Source organism: Diabrotica undecimpunctata, unplaced genomic scaffold (assembly GCF_040954645.1).
Source record: "Diabrotica undecimpunctata isolate CICGRU unplaced genomic scaffold, icDiaUnde3 ctg00000444.1, whole genome shotgun sequence".
Lineage (NCBI taxonomy): Eukaryota > Metazoa > Arthropoda > Insecta > Coleoptera > Chrysomelidae > Diabrotica > Diabrotica undecimpunctata.
Window position 1 is genome coordinate 446,072 of NW_027311902.1, and position 13,116 is coordinate 459,187.

The window sequence follows — 13,116 nt, forward strand, 5'->3', positions numbered from 1 at the left end:
CAACTGTATAGTTTTTATTTTGGCCACCACAAGAATCTGCGAATATAAACAACTCCTCAACTGAAGGATCAAGGAAATTATGGACGAAATGGTGAAGGAGAGAAGACACATCGTCTGTGCCTTTTTTTCCCTATTGTCTGTGGGTATTTATAAAAAACACTTTTATTGGAGGCTAATACGTATCTGTTGAACGTAAATACAGTTATTTGTCTTGTGTAATAGACACCATTTGTTGAAATGTTAGGCACTGGCAAGTTTTTTTGATATTCGATTTTTTCATTGGTTTTGCATAACCTTTTCATTTGCCGTTTTTTCTTGTAAAAAGCTTCTGCTTTTATTTTATAAAGTTTCCTTACAGTGTAAAGGTTTTTCATCTGTTTTTCCAGAACAAGAATTAATTCGCTTGCAGTGAGGGGGGGGCAAGTTAGCTTTTTATTTCTCGATTAGTTTTGGAACGTATTCATCACACGTACTCCAACTATCTGTTCGGAGGTACCAGAACGAAATGTTAAACTTATTTGTAAATAAAGTTCTATAAGATTCGTAAGAAATGGGGGCCTCTTTGGACAGTTCCACGTACATCCGCCACATTTTGTTAACGTTTTATTCCTCATATAGGTACACTTTAGAAGAATTCTTTAAGCTATAATGGGATTCTCCTCGTTTAAAGGAAGGTATGTGTTCCATAACAGCAGCACTAACAGCCTGCGATGGCTTATGAGGACCATTAGCGTGTTTACCTCTCCTGTTTGTAGGTACCTGTCCTTCTTCTTCTTAACATGCCATACACCAAAGTGCGTAGAATTTTATTATAACAATACTAGACCACATTTCAAATGCTTCAAGTTTGTTGATAGAGGTTTTTTTCAAAGTCCACGTTTCCATGCTATAAAGCAAGATGGACCATATATAGCACTTGACCATTCTGTAGCGTATTTCGAAATTTAGGTTTTGATTACATAGGAGCGGTCTGAATTTCACAAAAGCTTGTCTTGCCATTTGTATTCGGGTTTTTATCTCTTGTTGTGGATCCGATTGGTCATTGATTGTGGTGCCAAGGTATTTAAAAGTTTTCACGCGTTTTATGCGATCGTCACCTATGCATATTATCGGGTTTTCTGGAGGGTTTCTGCTAATGACCATATATTTCTTTTTCAAAATGTTGATTTTGAGGCCATATTTTTTACCTATGCTATTCACCCTATCAAGTAATAACTGCTGATCTTCCAAATTATCAGTTATAATCACTGTGTCGTCCGCATAGCGTAGGTTGCTAATTGGTATGCCGTTCACCTTAATGCCTAATTCCATGTCTTCTAATGCTTCCGCAAATATATTTTCAACATATAAATTAAAAAGCATCGGAGAGAGTATGCAGCCTTGGCGGACACCTTTCCGGATTTCAAATTCATCCGTATATTGGTCTTGATCAATCGATACTGCGATGTTATTCGACAAAATCGTCGATGATATTAATTGTGCAGTACTGCATCATAGAAACCAGTTTCTCTGTGGTAAAATTGTAACGATTTTGTTGGATGCACGGTTACAAGCCATCAAAATATTTGTCAAATAGTCGAATTCGATAAAATTGAACGACGTCGCAGTATCGTGAGTGGCCGGCTTAACGCTTATATTCCCTGAAGGTATTGATTTGAGCCTTTATAGTACTTCTAACATAAAGCATTAAAATCTCGATTTTCGTTAAATTTGACATGGCTCCTTTATTCCCTACACCCTTTATTATGTAAAACTATCTGAATTAATCGTTAATTTGGGGAGAACTTTTAAATTCGATTTCACACTTTTTGTACATCGACTTTTTCTACACAAAGTGTGAAAATTTATTATATAGAAATTAGTGCATATACCTACAACCACTAATTATTATGTGTTTATTACGATTATGATATATAGTCTGTTTAATTGTGCATTGCATGCATGTTTAAGCAATTTTTAAGTGCCTTATTGCTAGACTCTACAAATATCGCGACAGGTATTTACAGAATTATTGGAAATTTATGCGAACTGTGTAAAAGTAAAAGGTAGTTAATCTATTATTTATGTTGATGTAATATAACTTTTGTTTTTATGTTATATTTAAGTAAGGTTAAAATATACTACCACTTAACAAATCAAAGGTTGTGTGTCTCATGACATTTAAATAAGGTACGTACAAATCATTAAAAATTTATTGGCGGTAAAAGTCGCTCGTGATAATATTTATGTCTAAAATATATGGAGAATATTTTTGTAATTACTTCCTAGAATAAACTGTTTACGTAGACGGTACATTAAAAACATTATCTGCTAACACGTATTCAAGACTTCTTACCCCAGTCAATTCGAAAAAATCATCAATTTCACGTAATGTTATAAATATTATACAGGTTTTTGAAGGATCTAAAAGATATTATATGAGGAATAGCTGATAACAAATCCTTGAATATTTACAGCTAATTTGGTTTTGATTTTTTTAAACAATCATAAAAATTAAAAAAATCATTTTTTGCCTATAAAACCTTTCCTATACATTAAAAAACGTTCCAATAAAAGTTGTACATTATAAAAAGTCCTTTAATTTATGAGTTTCAAAATTAAAGTAATAAATGAAAAGAGATAATTACAAAAAAACGTTATCTTTGTAGTATTTTATAAATATGCTAATAACTTTTCTTTTTCAATAATGACATTTAATTGCATGTATTGCCTATCAAAATATTTTCATAGCTATTCTTAATTAAAAAAATTATAATCAAGTTTCACCCATTCGTTTACCAATTAAATTTTATTGAAACGAAACATTTGAATCATGTAAAATAGGGTTAAGGTATTGCCTACGCGTTTACGTTCATGGCTAGGTAAAAAAATATAGATGACTGAACCGATCTGTTTACCAATCAAAGTATATATCAAAATAAATATTATGTAAGATTTTATAGATTATATTATATATATAGGTATATATATATATATATATATATATATATATAATATATACGGTTCCTTTTGATGATTAGTAACAGAACTGAGTTTCTTACATTAAAGATTTATTAAAACATGTTCTATTTACACATTTACAGTAGTTACACAAAATTTTAATGATGAAATTATAATTTCATTACATCCCCCTTCCTAGAGCAGAAAATATTCATGCCTTCAATAGTTTAGTAATCGTCTCCGTCTTCTTCATCTTGTTCTTCATCTTCAGGTGTTGAGATTGAAGTCAGCTTGGATATGTTAAACAAATTGGACTCTGATTTTCTTCGGTTCAGGTTTATTCTGTAAATTGAATTTGACAATTTTTCCGTAATTTCATAAGGTCCTATTTTCAGTTCGCCGAGTTTGTTCCTGTTTAATGTGTCCATTTTCCACAAATACCAAATCGCCCATCTTGAAATCTAAATGTTTACGGTTTTTGTCATAAATTTGTTTATTATATAAATTATGAAATTTGATCGTTATATCTAGGGCTATATTTTTATTACGAATCCAATCTTTCTTAGAAGTTAATTTTTTAAGTTCATTTGGCAACATTACAACATTTTTGCCATACATTAAGTATGATGGTGCAAATCTAGTGACAGTATGTTCTGTTTCATTGTATTTGCGCCAACATTCTTGTGCTATTGTTGGCCAAGCAGTTTTTTGTTCTTTTTAGTTAATTTTACATCTGATTTTATTAATTATTAATTAGGGTCTGATTTAATCTTTCATTTATGCCGTTAGAAAATGATGAATTTGCGGCAGTGAAGGTTATTGGTATAAATTTTTTATCTAAAAAGTTTTTAAAATTTTTTGTTGCAGTTTGAGTTTACAATATTAGGATATACATAAAGTACAAAGTGATCCACTAGAAGATGTACATTTTTTTTGGTTTATCGAGAACCTCCAAAATCTCCGATTCTGTCTATGGAAATAATTTCGAAAGGTTTTGTGGCTGGGCCCAAAGGTGACATTAATTAAAATTTTCCTAGTCCTCTTAATGTGTTTCTAGTACATACTGCACAGCTATTTTTAGTTACTAGTTTATTATTATGTTTTATATCCTTATTTTTTTTTTTTGGTCTTTCAATATATCTTCAAAAGTTATCAAATTTATAACTTTCAACTGCTCCTCCCTATTTTCATTGAGTTCTAAGACAGGATTTCTGCTAAGACAGTCAGCTTCTAAGTTATATTTTCCAGGGCAATATTTCACCACAAAATCATATTGCGATAAATAATATGTTAAATCACCCAGTTCTTAATCTGTTCTAGACTTTGTATTCATATTTTTCAATGGCTTGTGGTCAGAAAAAACAGTAAATTTCTTACCTATTAAGTAATGTTGCCAATATTTAACACATTCTTTAATTGCCAGGCACTTCAGGAATACAGCTTTTTTCCTCTTGAGTACTTCATTTAGTTTCTTTTAAGAAATAGGCCACTGGTTTTTCTTCATTGTTTTCCTGTGGTTGTTTTAGCATCCCTGCTATTCCTAGTAAACTAGCATCAGTATATATGTGTATCAGTAGAGTTGGATCGAAGATAGTATAGGTTGAATTAACAACGCAGTTTTTAAATCTTTAAATGTTGTTTGGCATTCTTTAGTCCAATTAGACAAAAGTCAGAAGTTTGCCAAGGCAAAAAAGTCAGAAAGCTGCCGGTCCAGATAACATACCTATTGAAATGATTTGGGCCCTAGATGACGTTGGAGTGGATATAATACATCAAATTTGTCAAAGAGTGTGGGAGACAGGTAAATGGCCTGAGGACTGGACACAATCACTATATATTCCCATACATAAAAAGGGAGCGAAAGATTTATGTAGTAACTATCGAACAATTGCTCCAATTGCGCATTGCAGTAAGATACTCTTACACATAATTCTCGAGAGGATAAAGCCCTTTTTACTACCTAACATTGCGGAGGAACAAGCAGGTTTCGTTCCCGGACGTGGTACTAGAGAACAAATTTTAAACGTACGGCAGATTGTAGAAAAATCCAGAGAATTTAACATCACAACATATTTGTGCTTCATAGATTATAGTAAAGCTTTCGATTTGGTCAACTGGAGTAAAATGTGGCAGGTTTTGTCTGAAATGGGAGTCCCCAATCATCTGATACTGCTAATTAAAAGCCTGTACAATAACAATTATGCCAGAGTTAGAATAAATGGGGAACTAACCGATAGTTTCAGGGTCACAAAGGGCGTGAGACAAGGCTGCATACTAAGCCCAATTCTATTTAACATCTATGGTGAATGGATAATGCGGAAAGCTACTGAGGGCTGGAACGGTGGCATCACCATTGGCGGGAAGAAGATTTGCAACTTGAGATATGCAGATGATACTACTATCCTCGCTAGTTCTGAAGCTGAATTGATTCACCTGCTACAACGGATAGAAGACGTAAGCTTAACGATGGGTCTTAAAATAAACAGAGATAAAACGGGAATCATGATAATTGACAGAGCTAACAACAATCAAAATCATCTGGTCATGATAAACAATATCGCTGTTGTAGATAAATTTGTGTACCTGGGCTCATTAATAACCAACAAAGGAGGCTGTACTGAAGAAATAAAGCGGCGGTCAGCAATCGCAAAAAGCGCTATGGCAAAATTAACAAAAATTTGGAAAAGCCATGAAATAACTACCGATACAAAAATGAGACTAGTAAGAAGTCTAGTTTTTCCAGTTTTTACTTATGCATCGGAATGCTGGACCCTTACTGAGAAAGACAAAAAGAACATAGATGTATTTGAGATGTACTGCTGGAGACGAATGCTGAGAATACCATGGGTGGCCCGAAGAACAAATGAATCCATACTGGACCAGCTAAACATAAAGAAAAGACTAAGAACACAAATATCAGAACAAATAATAAGCTATTTTGGACATGTCCTTCGAAGAAATGGTCTTGAAAAACTTACCATCCAGGGAAAAGTAGAAGGCAAAAGAAATAGAGGTAGATCTCCCACACGATACACGGACCATATTGTTGCTACCATTGGCGCTCCATTGTCAGAATGTGCTAGAATGGCAGAAGATAGAAAAACGTGGAGGAACATTGGGAAATTTAGTTAATAGCTTCATGATATCACGATACCTGCATCAGGTTAACGACTAAAAAGAAGTCCAATTAAATGGTTGACCTTTTCTCAGAAGATTATGCAAAGGATCTTCCCTAGAAACTGTCTAACACTTTTCTGTGTTTTAGGTATTGGAAAATTTTGTATTGAAATCAAGTTGTCCTTCAGTGGCTTTACACAATTATTTTTTATTGCATGACCCAAGTATTTTACTGATTCAGCTGCAAACATGCATTACATTACAAATTTTAATCTGAATCATTTACTTTGAATTGCATTAAACAGTTGTGCTAGATGTCTGATATGTTCCTGGAATGAATTGAGTATGACATCTATGTAGCTCACTGTGAAATCTGTAAGTTTGTATTTTCTTATTATGTTACACATTAGTCGTTCGAATATTGCTGGAGATGTTTTTAACCCAAATGGTAAACAAGTCCATTAAAAGTGTCCTTCTTCTGTAGCAAATCCAGTTGTGTGTCTATCTGTACTGCGCATGGGGATTGACCAAAAAGCAGAGTTTATGTCCAGTGTTAAAAAAAATTGCATATTCTTGTCTTTACCATTAAATCCTCAATAAGTGGAAACGGTTTTGATTGAGACACTACCATTTTATTCAAGTCTCTGAAATCAATGCATAATCTTGACTTTGTATTTTCATCTCTTTTATAAGTTAATGTAACTGGGGCTGCAAAAGGACTGTAAGATTTCTATTAGATTCTTGTCTAGTAGCAATGAAATTTGTTTCTCAATTTCCTTTTTATCATCAACTGTGGTTCGATATGGCCTTTTGCTGCAATATTTCTCTTCTAATAAATCAATGTGTGTCTTCATAATCATTTGCTGTCCCTACATCATATTTGTCTTTGGCAAAGACAGATTTGTTTTCACATTATAATTCATTTACTATTGATTGTTAATCACAATCTAAATGGTCTACGTGAATTTTAAAATTTGTCTCTTTCAAATGTTTTTGGAAATTTATTAAATATTTAGTTCTTATTTCATTTGAACTATTAATTTCATTTGTTTTCTTAGAATCAAATTTTATTTGTTGATTATTGTCTCTTATTTTCTTATAAATGTCACAATTTTTTGAAAATTTGTTTCAATTTCCGTAGTAACATCCTTCTGAATAGTACTTATTGACTTATTTACAAGTTTTTATTTTGACACAAATAGAATTTTTTTTACAGTCTCAACCAATTCAAAAATCGTAATCAAAATTATCTTTTTCAATCACAAATACGTCCGTCTCTTTTTCTATATCAAACATTTTTACATGTAATTTTACCATACCACTGGTTTTTTTTAATGCCACTAATAGTTTTTAAATAAGTGTTGTTAGGATAAATTGAATTATTGGTATTTATTTTTAATAACTTTGAATTTATTAATGAAACATTTGAACCTGAGTCATATACTCAAAAAAGCTCAATATTTTTAATCAACACTCATTTTATTTTTATTAATGGCAGTATTAATAGTTTTTTGGATTATCATTTTGTAGTTCACATTCTAACTATGAATTATTGATTAGTTTAACTTGATCATCCTTATTAGTTTGATTATCCTTTGGTTTAAACCAACAAGTTGACTCAAGGTGATAGTGTGTTCCTTTTTTAAGTTTTTCACAGATGATAGATTTATGCTTTTGCTCTCTGTCCAATCTTTGTTTGTTTCTAATTTGTTTTTCTTCAACATTTCTTTTATAATGTAAGACTACTTTTTTACTTTCTTTATTTGCTAAGTGTTCATTCTTGTCCAATGTACTAAAGAGGTGAGTAGTTGAAGTCAGTGAATCTTTATCAAGTCTGTTTATGACGTTTTTTTGATAAACCTAACACAATCAGGTTTATTAGTGTGTTATAGTCGATTAACTTTATAATTTCTTAAAATTAATTTTTCTGTGACATATTCTAATAGAGAACCAGCTTGATATTTGAATGTAAAAGCATATTTTATTTGGGACCGACCCGTTTTGATTATAAGTATCACAAAAGTTTGTTTTCCAAGTTTTCCAATCTGATTTCACTGTATATTTAATTAACATACTACCATACCTCTCCAAACATTGTTTTTCAACTAGATGTCTTAAACTTTCTATTTTATCTTCATCATTTAAAATTTCAAACCTTTCACATTCTTTTCAAATCCTTCCATCCATTGTCTAACATTTGGCATTTTAATGGAGAATTTTTCAATTAAAAACTTTTCTGTTACCTTCCTCACATTTTGAATGTTTGTTAAATCTTCATGGCTAACAGCAGCTGATTGTAGTTTGTCTTCTAAATACTAATCACCAAATTGTAAATTTTGACCTTCATCCAAATAAATCTTTCTATTCAATTTCATCATCTATTGGGATAAATACATTTCATTTTTGACCTCTTTTTTTCAATGAGTTTTTTACTTTTGTAAATGTACTGGATCTAGATATGTATGTATGTTTATTTACCTGCTTAAATTCGTCTGGGATATCAAGATACGACCATTTGGAGTCTCAATGATCTCATTTTAAACTGAAATCTCAATTTTTCCATGGCCAAAAATGTCGTTTTATAACGTTCCTTTTGATAATTAGTAACACAACTGAGTTTCTGAAATTAAAGATTTATTAAAACATGTTCTATTTACATTATTTACACAAAATTTTACCTGAAATTAAAGAAACGACATTCAATGTCACTAACTATCAATGTTTAACATTCCTAACTACAAATAAAATCTGACAAGTTTTTAAATATTAAGATGACAGAAATGGCTATGTTTATATTCCAGCAGCTAATGTGCTCGGAAGAGCGCGGCAATATTTGAATGATGAAATTATAATTTCATTACATATAATATATATATATATATATATATATATATATATATATATATATATATATATATATATATATTTATATATATATATATATTATAATATATATATATACATATATATATATATATATATATATATATATATATATATATATATATTATATTATAAAAAAATATATATTTATTTATATAAATAAAAAGAATTAAAAAATTTTTAGTGGCGCTTGCACTTACAACCTTAAGCGGCGCATCAACTCGTTGAGCTACCAGGCACAATACATAGGCACATACGCACCCTCAGTGCAAGACTGCAGTAACTCAAAATTTTATGAAAATGAAGAAATCATGGAATTCGATTGTGAACATGCATATCTATCCCCTACAAAACTTTAGTAACTTTCAAATGCTTAACCGGCTAAATATTACAACAACAACAGTTTAACTATTTTGCGTTTTTGTACATAAGTTCCGTACAAAACTGTTGTAATTCTAATGTAACAGAGTTACAACAGTTTTGCACGGAACATTGCAATGGTTTCGATAACAAGCAATGAAAGGCACTGAAGAAGCATATGTGTCCAAAAAAGGAAAGACTATTTCTGTAAGAGAAATGAAAGCTGTGTGTTTTTGTAGAATGAAATGCTTTGAAAAATGTAGCCGATGCAAAGCAAAGATATAATTTAAAAAATGCTGATAAGGATATTGCCAAACATAATAATAAACTTAAAGTATTGAGTGCAAATCTGCAAAAATGTTTGCCTACTCCGATGTTGATATGTGGATTAAATTTCTACAAACGGATATTATGGACATTTGATTTCACTATTCATGAAGCATCAGACGGAAGAGCACATTATATTAAATGGTACAAATCAAAAGCTGGCCGCGGTGGTAACGTGATAGCATCAGTTCTTCTCAAATGGACAGAATTGGTAATGCTGATGGCAAAATAAGAACATTATGCTAAGGCCGATACAATACATGCTCTAATTAAGAGAAAGCGAAAAAAACCAAATATTATGACTATCCAAACCCCTTGGGATTGACAACAATTTATACGTCGTTGTTCACCAAAGATATCATTTCATAATGTGGAATTACTTAAAAAATTCACTGATCTGTATAAAAAATCCACAGGCATTAATGCAAATTTTAAACAGAAACAAATACCGCTTGTGTACACACAATTTAAGATTTCCGAATGTGTCCACATCCAGGTCCGCCAAGAAAACGTAGGAGAGCTCTATTACAAAACAGCTTTTGACGAAGAATTTAAACATCTTAGCTTAAAAAGAAGAAACGCTACATTTTCTCAATGTATTGCCATAAGTTGAACACAACAAAAACCAATATCTTTAGCAACATACAAAGATTGAATGTCATTATTACCGTTTTTATCCAGTGAATGTCATGCCTATTATAAGTCTCTGCCTAAAGCAGAGCATGTTTCCGATTTTCCAGAATGTGGAATGAGTGATTAATAAAATAAATCTTTAATTCAAAAGCGGAAACACTTCAAAAGATGTTTAATTACCATAACATATTACAATAGGATCAGGAGCTATAACATTATGTCATGAACTTATGTAAACTATTAGAGGTAAACAACACTAAATTTATTAAAAAAAATTCACCCCTTCCTAAATTAAGTTTGAACTGCAGTAATACATACAAAAGTAGGTAATTATTCTATATATCTTTTAAATGGCAATTTAGTGTTGATAATTAAAAAAGGCTTAATAATAATTATTATTTTCGAGGTACGGCATACTATAAACCGCCTTTTCTCAAATGTACATTTTATGACATAGTGTAGTTTACCTCCGACACACAGATATTAAGACTTGATTCGTGAATTAGGAACTTACCTCACTGCAAACTTGAAACTGCAGATAATCTGAAAGTAGAAAACGTAGGTTATTATCAACTCTAATTTATGAATAATTTTAAAAACCAAATGTCCGTAAACGAAACAAACAGAGAAAATAAAAAAAAGGGGTCACCTTTTGAGCAATAACTTTAAACTTGAAAAAGTAACAACACATAACTACCTGACAGTAACAATTTAAACAAATGAAATAGAAATAATTCAAGAGATAATCGTAAAGGAAATCAAGCCTTCGGTAGAAAATATAAAAATGCTTAAAAATATAATTTTTTTCTGAAACTATTTTGTTGTGTCATTTTTAAGTAAATTTGCTATTTTTAGCAAGAATAGCCTTAATTCTTATGGGTGACTTTAATGCACGTCGTGCATGTCGTCTTTAAAATGTCGTCTACAAGATATTATCAGGAATTATATACAGCCGCCTGGAATCGTTTTCGGAGAAGATTATAGGTGAATACCAATGTGGTTTCAGACCAAAGAGGTCAACTATGGACCAAATACATGTTAAGAGGTATACATTAAAAATGTGTTGAATATAATATATCTATTTACAACTTGTATATCGATTTCAAACAGGCGTTTGATGGAGTAGATCGACAAAAGATGTTAAAGTAACTAACTATGTTAGGAATACCCAATAAGTTGGTTAAACTTATACGAATGACTCTAGAGGGTTTCCAAGCTATGGTGAGAATAGATGCAAACATACGCATATGCGACTGATGTTGCCATAATAAGCCGCAACAAAAGGGTATTAAGCAAAAAAGTTATAGAACTGAAACGAGAAGCTGCTACGTTTGGTCTGTATATAAATTAAAGCAAAACAAAATATATGGAGTGTACAAAATTGAACGAACATGAGAATCTGAAGGTAGACAACCATACCTACAAATATGCCTTCACTTTTTCCTACCTAGGCTCAATAATAAATGACAACAACAACATCAGTCAAGAAATACAAGTACGGATTCTTAGCGGTAATAAGTGCTTTTATGCATACAAAGACTTAATGAAAAGTAAGTTACTGAATCGTGATTCTAAGCTTAGAATCTACAAAATAATAATTAGACCAGTGGTCACATATGGATGTGAAACCTGGACCCTCACAACCACTGATGAAAATCAACTGCGAATATTTGAGCGCAAAATACTAAGGACGATATTTGGACCAACCCAATGCAGCGATGGTTCGTGGAGAATTAAAATGAACCACGAGCTGGATGAACTAATGCAGAGCGCAGATATTGTAAGATTTGTAAAGTCACAAAGACTAAACTGGCTTGGTTACCTAGAAAGAATGCCAGATAATCGAGCTGTAAAAGTAGTCCAGAAATGGAAGCCCAAAGGAAACAGAACAAGAGGAAGGCCCCATAACAGATGGATAGACGATGTAGAGAGGGATCTTAAAACCATGAACATCAGGCAGTGGCGAAGGAAAGTATCCAACAGGGTAGAATGAAAGAACATTGATAAGCAGGCCAAGGCTTACAAAGGGTTATAGCTCTATTTGAAAAAGAAGAAGAAGACTTTAATGCACGAATCGGAAATGAAATAGTTCCAGGGGTAAAACATAAAAAAAAGAAGGATTTAATGAAAACCATGTCAACGCATGAACTCACGGCAAATCTCTCTGCTTTTAACGAACTGAGAATCAACAATACATTTTTCGTCCATAAGCTCCAGTATAAATATACATTTTAAAACTCCAGGGTGCATAAATCTGTGATTGATTTTATAGTCACTAATAGAAAAATTTACCCAAAGCTAATTCTTGATTTCCGAACTTTAAACTCAACGGACGCAGGGAGTGAACACAAACTAGTACTAGCAAAGATAAGAATGAAAATAACACCAAAACATTTTTTACAGGAAATCACCAAGGAAAAATTCAATGTAGAATCACTGTGGAACGACTCTACAAGAGGAATGTACCAAAGGAGGCTAGCACAGAAGATACAACTGAAACAAATAGATGACATCGTAGATATAAACGCGAGCTGAGAGAAAATTAAAAACAACATTGAAGAAGCAGCAACAGAAGCTCTAGGAAAACGTAAAGTCATACTGAACAAAAGAAATAACAACAATACATCATGGTTCAAAAAGAAATAAAAGAGAAATGTAAACAGAAAGGAGAGGCCTACACGAAGTACAAAACATCAAATACCCCAGAATCCCTAAACACCTATAGAAGAATACGAGATTCAATAGAAACCAATGGAAATAAATTACAGAATTGGAGGAATACAATAACATACCAGCAAACGAATGTGAAAGATACCTGACGGAACTGTTTAAAGCAAAGGAAAATAATGATCAACA

General features: G+C 31.8%; 1 long non-coding RNA gene across 1 annotated transcript in view; it reads right to left on the reverse strand.

Annotated features, from left to right (window-relative positions):
* The window catches only part of LOC140431215 (uncharacterized), a 353,293-nt gene that overhangs the window by 239,282 nt on the left and 100,895 nt on the right, over nt 1–13,116 (reverse strand). Inside the window, exon 2 of the long non-coding RNA XR_011949642.1 lies at nt 10,775–10,803. This is a non-coding gene — a long non-coding RNA (uncharacterized lncRNA). The remainder of the gene's footprint in view (nt 1–10,774; nt 10,804–13,116) is intronic.